This window comes from Taudactylus pleione, unplaced genomic scaffold (assembly GCF_031769625.1).
Source record: "Taudactylus pleione unplaced genomic scaffold, aTauple2 ptg000114l, whole genome shotgun sequence".
NCBI lineage: Eukaryota > Metazoa > Chordata > Amphibia > Anura > Myobatrachidae > Taudactylus > Taudactylus pleione.
In genome coordinates, this window is record NW_028284516.1 from 9,044,244 (window position 1) to 9,057,344 (window position 13,101).

Here is a 13,101-nt window from a genome sequence, read left to right on the forward strand (position 1 = left end):
CCACTTTGTAAACAAGTACTGTGACTCTGCTGGCCGTACCCCACTGGGTGTGTGCACTACTTTTCATTTCTGCCACTGCTGTGTGGCAATGTGTCATAGATGTGCTTTATACTGTGGTGTCGTTGTGCCGCTGCTTTGTCGCTTAGTAACCAGTCAGCTCACTGCAACCTTTGGCCAATAATGTTGAAAACAATATTATAAGCTGTGATATGGTCTAAATTGACTGGAAATTAATGTTATTGAGGTTAATAATACTCTAGGAAGAAAAAAAAGACCAATTTATGTGATTTTAGCTTTTTTTGTAAATTTTTGTAAAAAAATCCAAATCCAAATCCAAATCCAAATCCAAAGCCAGTCACCGCAGTTTGGCAAATCCAAATCCAAATCCAAAGCCGGACGACGAATTAGAACCAAATCCAAATCCAAATCCGGCAAAAATGGTCCGGCGCACATCCCTAGCGCCAACCAATGCTCGCTATCCCTGGGACGCACTCTTGAGTAATTTTCTGCTAAGGTTACCGGGCACACCTCTCTAACAACTTGGGCTGGAACCGTCACCCATTTTCCCTTACCTAGCTGATCCGTTTTAGACCTATGAATTTTACACAGTAGGGCCTTAGGCTTTTGTACCACATTCTTTCCAAGAAGACCAGACTGCATGGACTGCTTGGAAGCGGCTACTAGCTCACAAACCCTAAATGCTCCAAAGAAGGCCATGGAGAATGCGGTTTGAAACAATATTGTTTCAAACTCATTGGAAGCTACATTGGGCAAACAACTAATTAGGTCCTTAAGCAAGTCCAAGTCAACGGGACGTCTCTTATCCTCCTTTACTCCTTCCGATTTGGCCCAACCCTTCATCGCTTTTGTAATTAAAAATGATTTTGTGGGGTCATTTCTACCATGCAAATATGAAATCCCTGCCAATGCTGTAGCAGTCGACGCTCTAGATCGACCTTGTTTGTAACACCCCCAAACAAATGCACTTAAGCTCTGCTCGCAGGTCTTACCTTCGCATAAACTAGAAACCCGAAACTGCTCCCAATCTTTCCATGCTTTGGAATAGGCCCGTCTCGTGGACGACGCCAACGCCATGACAGCTAATCCTTCTAACCCGTCTCGATAATCTGCCAGACAGAGGAAGGGCATTTTAAACCTTGGAGATTCGCCTTGGGAGCGAGCGCTCTGAATTTCAACCACTGGAAACGTGAAAGCGCGTCGACGATGCAATTGTCTACTCCTGGGACATGTTTCGCCTGAAAAAAGACATTTGCCTCCAAACACTTAAGCACTAAATGTCGTAAAAGACGCAATGCCAAAGGTGATTCAGCTCTCTGATTATTTATAGCTTGTACCACCCCTAAGTTATCACACCAGAACACAATGTTCCGGTTGCGAAGTTGCTGCGCCCATAATTCAACTGCAACAACTATTGGAAAAAGCTCCAATAGCAGTAGGTTTGCGGTCAAACCGGAAGTATGCCAAGCTTGAGGCCACTGTTCCGCGCACCATTCCCCATCCAGGTACGCACCGAAACCTACCGAACCTGAAGCATCTGTAAACAGTTGCAAGCAGGGGCTGTCTGTGGGCCCACTCAACCAAATCCTAACTCCATTAAAGTCCCTTAAGAATGACAACCACATGGTCAGATCATCCTTTATTTCCCTAGATAATCTAATTTTATGATGCGGAGAAGTGAGCCTGGCTGTAGCCCTTTCAAGCTTCCTACAGAAAACCTTTCCAACCGGTATTACCCTGCATGCAAAATGCATTAAACCTAAAAGGAATTGAACTTCCTTGAGTTCGATCTTGTTACCTTATAAAGAACCGCTTATCTGTTCCGTTAATCGCTGTACCTTGTCTAATGGTAAACGGCAGCATCCCATTACCATATCAATTTCGATACCTAAGTAAGACAAACAGGGTGCAGGACACTCCGTCTTATCCTGAGCAATAGGTACCCCCAAAACCTTAAACAGCGCCTGTATTGAAAACAATGTTTTCTTACATGCCTCACTATCCCGAGATCCGACCACCAGAAAGTCGTCCAAATAATGTGCGACCCCAGTGTGACCTGTACCCGCTTGCACACACCATTGCAAAAAGGTACTAAACTTTTCAAAAAAAGCACATGATATTGCGCAACCCATGGGTAAACAACGATCAATATAATATTGTCCTTTAAATCTGAAACCCATCAACCTGAAGGATTCCGGATGCAAAGGCAACAGGCGAAAAGCCGATTCGATGTCGATTTTAGCTAACATAGCCCCTGGACCAAAACTTCTAATTAATGCCAAAGCTTCCTCAAAGGACTGATACTTTACGCTGGCAATCTGAGGATCAATGGCCTCATTTACTGAAGTACCTGCTGGGTAAGAAAGATGTTGAATCAAACGAAATTTTCCTTCCGTCTTTTTTGGTACAACACCCAAGGGTGAGATGCACAATTTTTTTATAGGTGGGCTGTTAAACGGCCCAACCATCCTACCTAATTTTAGCTCAACATCTAACTTAGCCTGCACCTCCTCAGGAAAATCCCTGGCGGAACGAAGGTTGCGCAAAGCAGTGGCAACCACCGGTCTGCAAACAGGAATTCTAAAACCCACAGTAAAACCCTCCCTAAGAAATTCGGCATCAAGCTCGTTTGGATACCACCCCATCCATTTCGACAATTGCGATAATTGCACTGGGGTAGGGGCTCTATTTAACTCATTTCCGAGACTCTGTCGCCGAGGGGGCTGCTGCTGCCGTTCCTCTCTGGCATTCCTTTGCAGAATGCCCTCCCCCACAATTGGAACAAAGGTGTCGAAAATGACAGCTCGCCCCCCGATCACATTGGCCTCCATTGAAAGCAAAACATTTCCCTTTTTGAAAAGTGTTTTGCTTCGCTCTAGCTGCCCCAAACTGTTTTTTCCTAACCGTTACCTCCGGTCCCCCTTTCTTCTGGTGAGTGACTTCTAACCATACCTCTACGTCTTTAAATCCAAAAGACATAATGGTATGCCCGTCCTGTTTCTTACGAACCTCTTCGTCGTAAGATCGCCAAATATTGCCCCTAGATTTTACGTACATACCATGTATCAAATGTATGTATTTTAAAATGTTCAAATACTCTGTGGGCCTAGATTCCGCATAGCATGCCCCAAAAACTAGCATACCATTAAGCCAGTTATTGTAGCATCTATAGGCCTCCTCCCCTATGCCACCTGATGCCTTTGCTGCTGACAAACCTTTTCTACCTTCCTCGGTAATTTTGAACATATCCACAAAACGTCCTTTAACTATCCTTTCTTTTACGCTCCTGCGCAAACTTCTTGTGATTGCTGTATTCGCGCAATGCACTAAATCTCCACCGCTGCTAGAATGGCTAACTGTCTGCGCAGAATGCTTGCTGGAATCGCTCTTATGCAAGCCCTTAAAATGTTTCTCTAAAATTTACATAATTTTCTTTGGCCTCTTAGGCGAGCCCGAAGAAGAACTACTATCGCTAGTGTAAGAGCTAGTGTGATCTGATGTCTGTGTAATAGCACCATACTCACCGGCACTAGATGTACCAGCCACTGGCTCCACTGCTTGAGAGACACTCTTCTCCCTCGCCTTCCCATCGCCTGCCTCAGATGTCGCCATTGGCACGGATGATCCAGTGTCTGCCGCTGCCATTGAGGATGCAACTGGAGGAGCAGCTGTTGGCAATATAACAGGAGAAGGGGTTGGTGTGACTTGCGCCTGTAATGTTAAAGCTTGCTCCCGAACTACGCTCGGGGTAGGAGCTGCATTAGCGTTAGCTATTGAAGCATTCAATTGTGATTGCCCGGGCCAATTAAATGGAGAAAAACCCCAGGTTTGCGGGGACCAGTATGGGAAAAAACCCATGCCAGCTGCATTAAATCCGCTTGCTGACGACTGCATATTTTGAGGGGAAAATGGCCAGAAGGGAAAGGTGGGGTTGCTAATATTAGCTGCTTGTGCATTAAAACTGTGCCCAAATGGAAAAACGGAATAAAACGAGGGGGGAACACCTGACCCACTTAAGCCAAGGTGCGCCTGGGGGGGTGGAGCAGAAGATGACGCCGCTGACTCGGAAAAAAGTAGCGGCGATGTAGGTGGAGGAGCAGAATTCTCAGGTTCAGCTACAATAGACAAACAATCATCCTCCTCACTAGGTGTGCTGGAACCACTTGCAGAATCCAAATGTAACGCAGGCAGGAGAGGCTGCACAATATCTTGGGATGAAGGTGTGACCTGCTGTAGAACTGCTTGTGTACTGGAACAGGGGGCCGACATGCTGGTGAAATGTCTGTCCTGCTGAACCTGCACTGTGTGAGGGGCTATGACAGTGAGGCTGTCTGCAGGGGGGGTGGAGAACAATGAAAAAGGAGGCGGGGCTAAAGGGGCCAAGTCTCTGTCAGCACTAGCTGACTCATGAGAGACGTGGCCAGTATATGAGTATATGAGCCGCGGGGGGCGTGGCCAAAACAACTGTGTCTGCCTCATTAATGGCAGACACCCGCCGCCCTTTGCGACCCCGGCCGGAGCCCACCCGGGCCGGGGGAACACTCAGTGAGCTGTGAGGGAGTGAAAGAATGGCCGCGCTACTCGCGGCAGGGGTCGGCGGCGCGCGTCCGGCGGGAGTGACTAAGCCTCCCGCCGAAAGAGCCGCAGTCACCACAGGGGGGGGAAATGGCGCCGGCATCAGGTGCGCGCTGGCTGGTCCTGAAACCAGCTCAGCCGCTGCGAATGCCGCCAGCGCACCATCGGCGGCGGCATAAGGGGGCATGACCGCCGGAGGTATGGAAGGTAGGGGCGGAGGGGCATGCCTTTTTGAAGCACGCCGTGATGCAGGGAGCTGCTGGGCTCCAGAGGAGGGCTGGGGGAGCTGCCCAGCAGGGGATAGGTGCCTGCGGACTGAGGAGCCAGATGAAAGGGGGTGAGAAAATTCAGCCAAACGGCTGGGGGGGGGAGCAGAGCGCTGCTGTCTGGACATGTCAAAAATTGAAAGGAAAATTTTTTTATTTTTCTTTGAAGAATGTAATAAATTGAAAAATTAACAATAAATGATAATGAAGACAAAATAATATAACCAAAGGGATAATGAATAAAAGAATAAGAATATTATTATATTGAACAGGCCAAACAATTTGACAGGACCAAGTTGTGGCACACAAAACACTTAGCCTTCCGGAATCCTGGGAATCCTGGAGCAAAGAGGAAGTCCTCAGCTTCCACTTAAACCTATATAAATTCTAAAAACCCGCCCTACCTACACTCTGATAGGACAAAGAAAACACAGGTCCTCCCGACCTGTCAATCAACAACTATGTAACCTGGTTTCTTTATTACTATCGGCTCCAAGCCTGTACACTTATGTAGCTTTAGGCTTATGCAGCCTTCAGCTACCTTAAACTTACTATTTCCATCTACAACTTCCCCTAACAAGACTTTAAATCCTACAATCTACTGTATTATAAAATACTCCCACTGACATACAAAGCCATTAACAAAACTGCACCAACATATATTCCTTCACAAAATATCTTACATTGCAACCCCTCCACTGTGCCCACAGTTTACATCTCTTACCCACACTCCCATTTCCTGTTTGAGGACTTTTCTTATATGGCACCCAGTCTGTGGATTTCTCTCCCACATACTGTTCCGCAAGACTTTCCTCTAATCTCTAAATCTTCAGATGTCCCCTGAAGCCTTCCTTTTATGGAAGGTTATCAAATTCCTGAACCATCTTCTTTACCTGTCAAGTTTATTCTACCCAAATATCACACAAAATTAAGATTTAGTGGCCTATTCACAGGGCTGGTTCTCCCGTTACTCATGGTACGCAGCTGCGTAAGGCGCCACATAGTGAAGGGCGCCTCAGCACCGTACCATGCGGGCCGCGGTGCAGACTGTGTCTCTGTGACACAGCTGCACCGCGTGTGTAGCGCTGACCGGATGGAGTTCGGTCAGCACTACACAGCACAAACACACAGCCGCCGGCACCAGCAGCTGTGTGTTTGCTTTAGCAGCTGATGAGAGTCAGACAGACTCTCATCGGCTGCTGCTGCTCCCACTGCCAGAGCCGGACATCTTCCGACTCCCGCAGTGGGTAATGGGAGTGACGTCATTACGTGACGTCACTCCCATAATGCAAAGCGGCGGACGGAGGAGCTGGTATCAGCGGCGGGACCAGGAGCAGAAGCGGGTTTCAGGTAAGTGGGTTTTTTTTAATTTTCATTACGTCTCTGCTGCGGGGGGCGGGGGAAGGTGGAATACTACTGGGGGCACTACAAGGGGGGATTACTAGGGGGGAATACTACTGGGGACACTACAGGGGGTAATACTACTGGGGGGCACTACAAGGGGGGATTTCTAGGGACACTACAGGGGGTAATACTACTAGGGGGCACTACAAGGGGGGATTGCTAGGGGGGAATACTACTGGGGACACTACAGGGGGTAATACTACTGGGGATACTACAAGGGGGTAATACTACTGGGGGCACTACAGGGGGTAATACTACTGGGGCACTACAAGGTGGGGATTACTAGGGAGGATTACTACTGGGGACACTACAGGGGGTAATACTACTGGGGATACTACAAGGGGGTAATACTACAGGGGGCACTACAGGGGATAATACTACTGGGGGCACTAAAGGGGGGGAATACTACTGGGGGCACTACAAGGGGGGGATTACTACTGGGGGCACTACAAGGGGGGCTACTAATGGGGGCACTACAAGGGGGGGCTACTACTGGGAGCACTACAAGGGGAGATTACTACTGGGGGCACTACAGGGGGGAATACTAATGGGGGCACTACAGGGGAGAATACTACTTGGGGCACTACAAGGGGAGAGGAATACTACTAGGGGCACTACAAAGGGGGGGACCACTACTGGGGGCACTATATAAAGGGCACTGCATAGTGGGTACCACTACCAGGGGCACTGCATAGTGGGGGAGTACTACTGGGGCACTATATAAGGGGAATACTACTGGGGGCACAAGGGGCACTGCACAGGGGGGACCACTACCGGGGGCACTGTAAAAGGGGTACTGCATAGGGGGTACCATTACTGGGGGCACTGCATAGGGGGACTACTACTGGGGGCACTATATAAGGGGACTACTGGGGGCACAAGGGGCACTGCACAGGGGGGACCACTACCGGTGGCACTGTAAAAGGGGCACTGCATAGGGGGACGCCAAAAAAAATACTTGCTTACCAAAAAATTTGGGCTAGGGCCGGCCCTGCCTATTCATCATAACTAAAGTAACGTTTTTACCCCCTTTTTACTTATTTATGTTATACAGTACTAAAGTATCACTGCTATTCATCTATCACTGATATTTTCTTGTTACAGTCCTGCTGCGATAATTTCCACACTCCCCATACTTTAGTATGGGGATGTAGAAATTATGCCATTCATCAAATTCTGAAAATTATGTATTTTTGGAATTTGATGGTGTTACTGTATGCCATCCTCAGATGGCGTACAGCCCCCGATAGTGTTCACAAGCTGCCATCTACATAGCAGCTTGTGTAGGAAAGGGACATACATACCTGCATTCAGCGTGAGCAGGTCCTCCTCCGTTGCCTCCCCCTCCAGGTTCCTCCATTGGCTCAGTCATCCAGGTCCCTCCGGCCCCCTCTTCCAGATACCTCCATCAGCTCAGTCCTCCAGGTCTCTCCGGCTCCCACTCCCAGGTCCCTCAGTCGGTTCCCTACTCCGGCTCCCTTCTCCAGGTCCCTCCATCGGTTCCCTCCTCTGGGTCCCTCCCAGGGGCAAACGCAGGATTTTTATGGGGGGGTTAACACACACACACACACACATATATATATATATATATATATGTACTGTATATATATTTATATATATATGTATATTTATATATATACATGCATATATGAGGTACGCACACATATATACATAAACACACACATATATACAGTACATACACACATACATGTCACACATACCTTACACACACACAAACATATGTCACATACTGTACATTACAAAAAACTTACCATGCAGCAGATCTGATAAGGACAGGATCTAGCAGGCTGGCACCATGTTCTTAAGCCCCATACCCTCGTGGCAAATTGCCGCGATTCGTGGGTTGATCAGGAGGCAGTGGGGCCGAATTACTCTAATCTAATTAAATTGCGTTATATTGGCTCTGCCTCCTCCATATTGACCCGTGAATCGCTGCAAATCTGTCAGGGGGGGTTCTGGGTACTCAGAAAACCCCCCTGTATGCGCTACTGTCTCCGGCTCCAGCTGCACTGTGTTCTGCATGTTGCTGCTGACGGGAAACGTCTCCTTTTTGTTCCCCAGTGGCACTTCTAAGTAAGCTTAATAATTAACTGTTTATTTACTATAAACAGTTAACTGAAGAAGCACTTACAAGTGCCACTGGGGAACAGACAGAGGGGAGTCGCTTCCCATCAGCAGCAGCATGCAGCAGCGGGGAGAACATAGATAAGTATCTTGAAAAAAGAATTATCGCAGCTGTAATCCGTGCTCCGTATGCGCCTAGTTCATTCACAGAAGCAGTGCATGCGCAGAACTGATTATGGGGCCTATTCATCAACACTAAAATAACGTTTTTAAGGACATTTTCCTTAAATAACGTTATTTTGGTATTCATGAACAGACTTAACACAGGAGATATCACAGATATCTCCTTGCTAAGTTCCCCTGCGTTAATTTCCACACTTCCCATACATTAGTATGGGGATGTTGAAATTGTGGTATTCATCAAATTCCGAAAATTATAAATTTTCGGAATTTGATGCAGTTGCTAATCACCACTGTTAGGTGGCGAATAGCAGGTGAAACTTACCTGTATCCGCGTGTGCAGGTCCCCCGACGAGTCCCTCCGGCGCTCTGCTCCATCCTCAGGCTCCGGAGGCTGGTCGGACATGTGTGCTCCCCAGCAGAGGAGAAGAAAGTTTAGAAAAAGAAAAAAATATATATATATTTTTTCTAATATGTCATGTGGCCTGCTGGGAAACCACATGACAGACCAGCAGGACAGAGCCAGAGGCTGCTGCATGGACAGGTAAGTCGGGGGGGGAAGGTGAGCGGAAGGGGGAGGGGGTGGGTGGGTCGGGGGGGTACGAAACTTAACGCATCTGTAGGCAGTGCTGCGCATGCGCTGGTTTTACAGATGTAACAGTGCATGCGCAGCACTGTTTCCAGATACGATAAGGTAGTGTAGGCAGGGAAAAGTATCTATTTCCCGAAAAGCTGTCATCGCAAAAATGACAGCTTTTCGGAATAGATACTTATGGAGAGGTGGAATGATGAATTCCACCTATAATTAGCTAGAACTCCATGAGAGTTCTAAAGCTAATTATCTCCATTGAATTTTTACGTTTAATGAATAGGCCCCTATAGCTGTGATAAGGCAGGAGCAGGCAGGGAAAAGTATCTCTTTTCCTAAAAGCTGTCATCGTAAAAATGTCAGCATTTAGGAATTGAAACTTATGGAGCGGAGGAATGATGAATTCCTCCTATAATTAGGTAGAACTCCATGTTCTAAACCTAATTATCTCCATAGTTCTTTTTTAGTAATGATGAATAAACCCTATATTAATTTTCTTTACTCAAACAATCTATAGGCTCCCAAACCCCACATTGCTGTGTGACTGGGTCATACAGCTCTACTAGGCAGTTTTCCACTTGCGATCTGGCTTCAGTGGCAAACGCAGGATTTCTAGAGGGGGGTTTCCAAATGCTTGATTTTAGAGCGAGTGTGGCCAGTCCATGAAGAGGGCAGAATTAGTACTAAACAAGTTTTAATATGCGTCATACAAAATGTATTGTGTATCATAATTCCAGCATATACAGGACTAGTGATCACAGTAAGCCATTAGATGTGGCAGTAGGGCCATCCTTCCTGAACTGGATGTTTTTATTTTAGATGTGGGCACCATTCCAGACTATTGGAGCAAGTCCAGGAGCCTGAAGGAGCAGCAGAACAACCTAGCACTGCCCTGGACATATATCTACATATTGGGCTCTATAGCAGTGCATCCCTAATAGTGCATGTTTTCCAGATCTCCTAGTTGGTGCACAGGTTATTTATTACTGTCTGATACATGTTAAAAGATACACAGGTGGTGCTAATTATTTCATTTGTGATACTGAGAAGAACATGTAACACTAGTAAAATTCTATTATATTACTATTTCTACTGTGGTCAGGGCCATAGCTAGGGTAGTGCGGCCGGTGCCATCGCACAGGGCACCACTGGTCAGAAGGCGCTGTTTGGGCCTATCAAATTTCTGTTTATTATCATTCTTGCTTGTAGCTTCCTCTTATTTCATCTCCAGCATCTCCTGGCCTCTCCTATCTCTTCCCTGACCCTTCCCCATGAAGCCATGGCCCTTTTTTGGGTGCATTATGTCCCTTTGAAAAATGAGGGGGCGCCAATGCTCTTTCTGGCACAGGGCACCAAAAAGTCTAGTTACGGCTCTGACTGTGGTCATGTGTGTGCTAGGGAGGGGAGTTTCCAGGCAGACAGAAACCCCCCCTGCGTGTGCCTATGGGCTTAACCTTATGTATTAAACACTTAGGGCCAAATGTAATAGGGTGAGAGTTTCGAAAATGCGAGAGTTTAGCACTTTTTAAACCCGGCCCAATGTAATAGAGTCCAAGAACATGCAAACTCAGATGTTTTTCATACTCAAAAAACTCTCACCATTTAAAATCTCATCCAGATGTTTTCCTATTTTGAATATACAACTCGACCAATGTGATAGTTTACTGCTAAACTCTCACATTTTCTAAACTCTATTACATTTGGCCCCCATTGTTTTTTATAAACTGTAAGATACAAAGCAGCGCCCTCTTACCCCTTTGTTGTCTCTTAATAGTTTTGTTCTATTACTGCGTTTGTGTCTAAATGTAAAGTGATACAGTGTATAGTGCTATAAAAGGCCGCTGCGGCCATTTTCCAGTCATTTTTACAGAGCCGGACCCCTGCGCCGATGTGGGACTCCGGAGAGGTAAGTAATACTATGGGTGCAGGGCGTGCGGTGCGTATGGGTGTACCCTGCACCCATTATAGATACGCCCCTGGTTGACTTGGTTAAATGGTCAATGCAGTCAAAATGGCACTTTATTTGTTATTTTAGCTTAACCCATAACCATAACCCTAACCCATAACCCTAATACCAACCCATAACCCTAAACCAAACCCATAACCCTAATCCTAACCCATTACCCTAACCCATAAACCTAATCCTAACCCATAACCCTAACCCATAACCCTAACCCATAACCCTAATACCAACCCATAACCCTAAATAAAACCCATAACCCTAATCCTAACCCATAACCCTAACCCATAAACCTAATCCTAACCCATAACCCTAATCCTAAACCAAACCCATAACCCTTGACCTAAAAATCATGAAAAATCCATGTGTTGACATTTTATGGTCGACATGTGAAAATTGACCTTTTGCCTGTGCTCATTTAAACCTGTTGATTTAAATACATGTCTACAGAATGATGGTCAACCTAATGACAATGTAAACCTTATAACTGTCGACATTCAGAATGTGTCGACCTTCTGGTGTCAACCCTTTGAATAGTTACCTTTTATTGCCGACAAATCGACTAGTATCCCTATAAAAACATATGTTAAAAAATAATTATTTCAATAATAACGATAAAGGATTAACTGGTGCACTGAAAAACTATGAAAATGGATCTTTGTCATAGAGATATAAACCCTGAAGGGGTTAAGCTGTTGGGTCGAATATAACATACGGTACCTTATTAAATATCGACAGGTCTATTTATAAAATCTCGCACTTTTCCCAATGCAATTAACTGTTTTATTACATTTATTGCATACTGATTTCTGCTTTATTTAGCAATTTGGGGCTCCCACTGCTATGCGAGGGTTCTCTCCCCCTCATAGTATGTGCACGCACAGCCGCTGGCCACATACAGCACTCACATTCAGCTTTAAACAGATGGAATCCAGTGGCAACGCAGGATTTCTAGAGGGGGGTTTCCAAATGCTTGATTTTAGAGTGAGTGTGGCCAGTCCATGAAGAGGGCAGCATTAGTACTTAACCAGCTTTAATAAGCGTCATACAAAGTGTATTGTGTGTCATAATTCCAGCATATAGAGGACCAGCAATCACAGTAAGACATTAGATGCATCAGTAGGGCCATCCTGCCTGAACTGAATGTTTTTATTTTAGATGTGAGCACCATTCCAGAGCATGGGAGCAAGTCCGGGAGCTGGAGGAGCAGCAGAAGGACCTAGCACTGCCCTGGACATATATGTGCATATTGGGCTCTATAGCAGTGCTTCCCCACAAAACATGATTCCAGATCTCCTAGTTGGTGCACAAGTTATTTATCACTGGCTGATACATGTTAAAAGATCCACAGGTGATGCTAATTATTTCATTTGTGATACTGAGAATAAAATGCAGCACTAGTAACATTCTATTACATTACTATTTCTATTGTGGTCATGGTGTGGGCTGGGGAGGCGGGTTTCCAGGCAGACAGAAACCCCCTCTGCGTTTGCCTATGGGATCTAAAGAATCCTCTCCTCCCATGAGATGGCATTACCCTGCGACAAAACAGAAGAGCTTTTCATTACATTACTTACTAAGTTGCAGGAATGCCCCTGTCCCCATAGACATCTATGGGGAGGTAAGAAGCGATACAGTAGACAAATCTCTGGTTTTGCTTTGGTAAACAAAGTAAATAAAGAAAAGTTGAGAAAGGCCTTTTTACTGTAATATGTCTGATGGAGGATGTAGTTATGAGACCAGCGGCCGTGATGCCTCCAGTCTCAATACCTACACTGATATCCCGACAAGGGACTTAAGATAGGCGTCGACATATGACGCCTATCTTAATCCCGATGCCAGAATGCCGAAGGGCACCAGACCGAATGAAGTAGGTCCGGGACACCCTTAGCATTAGCTGCGGGGGTGGAGGGTTAGGTTTAGGGAGCGTAGCGGGGGTTAGAGTTAAGTTTTGGGGAGGGGGGTTAGGGTTAGGCACTAAAGGGGAGGGTTAGGTTTAGGCACAAATGGGGAGGGTTAGGGTG